The sequence below is a fragment of the Colobus angolensis genome, unplaced genomic scaffold (genome assembly GCF_000951035.1).
Source record: "Colobus angolensis palliatus isolate OR3802 unplaced genomic scaffold, Cang.pa_1.0 Scaffold250, whole genome shotgun sequence".
In the NCBI taxonomy this organism is placed as follows: Eukaryota; Metazoa; Chordata; class Mammalia; order Primates; family Cercopithecidae; genus Colobus; species Colobus angolensis.
Window position 1 is genome coordinate 1,656,131 of NW_012115711.1, and position 1,705 is coordinate 1,657,835.

Here is a 1,705-nt window from a genome sequence, read left to right on the forward strand (position 1 = left end):
AAGACTCTGTTTTTACAAAATTAAAAAAAAAAAAAAAAAAAAGAAAAGAAAAGAAAGATTCAAAGCCCCGACATCCCAATAGAAAAATGGCTAAGGGATATGGCAGACCACAGAAATGGAAATCCAGTGGAGGAATCATGTCGGAGTAGGTTGTGAGAGAGACGAGAAGAGGGTGACACATACGCTATCAGGCTTGAGTGCTCTCTAGGGCAGAAGCCAGGTCTCACTGCCCTCTCTAGGGTTCCCCATCAGGTACTTTGTGTCAATTAGCTCCTTTAATTATCACAACAGGCCAGGCGCAGTGGCTCACACCTATAATCCCAGCACTTTGGGAGGCCGATGCAAGCAGATCACCTGAGGTCAGGAGTTTGAGACCAGCCTGGACAACATAGTGAAACCCCGTCTCTACTTAAGAAAATATAAATATTAGCCAGGTGTGGGGGCCGGTCGGTGCCTGTCGTACCAGCTACTCAGGCGGCTGAGGCAGGAGAATTGCTTCAACCCAGGAGGCAGAGGTTGCACTGAGCCGCGATCATGCCACTGCACTCCAGCCTGGGCAACAAAGCGAGACTCCATCTCAAAATAATAATAATAATAAAAATATCACAACGACTCTGTAAGATGAGTGTGAATGTCTCCCATTTGTCCAATGAAGAAACTGAAGCTCAGAGAGGGGAGATCGCTGACCTTAGGTTGTCTAGCTGGGAGGTGGGAGGGCTGAGGCTGACCTCATAGTGGTCATTTCCCCTATATATGCTGCCTTGGCTGCTGTGTATGGCTGTACAGTTTATGCATTGCACAAGCATGCACAGTCCAGAGGATGAGTAGGGTCTGGGCTGAAATCTAACCTATGATCCACTCAACAAGCTGGCTGCCTCTTTGTAAATCTGTGCCCATCTCTAGAGGAAGAGGCTCATTTTTCTAATTTGTTCTCCCATATAAAAATTCTTCAACCTCACCTCAACCTCTGATTCTTTGGTTCCACCACTTTTTGTTGTTGTTGTTTTGTTTGTTTGTTTGTTTGAGACGGAGTCTTGCCCTGTCTCCCAGGCTGGAGTGCAATGGTGCCATCTTAGCTCACTGCAACCTCTGCCCCCCGGATTCAAGCGATTCTCTTGCCTCAGCCTCCCGAGTAGCTGCGACTACAGGCATGCACCACCACCCCTGGCAATTTCTTTTATTTATTTATTTTTAGTAGAGACGGGGTTTCACCATGTTGGCCAGGATGGTCTCGATCTCCTGACCTCGTGATCCGCCCGCCTCAGCCTCCCAAAGTGCTGTGATTACAGGCGTGAGCCTGTAAAAGGCAGGTCCCGTCACCTTTTAACTAACTGCCCCTCAGTCCCCTCATGTCCTCACTTCCCTCCTTACCCAGTATGGTGGGCAAAATTATCTGATGACCCCCATAGTATCTCTACCCCGTTATTATGCCCTGTATAATCCCCCTTCCCTTGAAGGGGGTGGGCATTGTGACTTGCTTCTAACCGATAGAATATGGCCAGGATGACAGGATTTCACTCCTCTGATTTGCCCTGCCCCTACCTCTCTCTCTGTCTCTCTCTAGATACAGCTATGGCTCCATCTTGCTAGCATGCAAAGAACTCAAACTGATGGCCTTGAAGAGCGAGAAGCTGCTACGCTATTGTGTACTACCTGTGGACATGGCCACATGGCAGGCGGCTCCTAGGGTCTGAGGGCCTTAGTT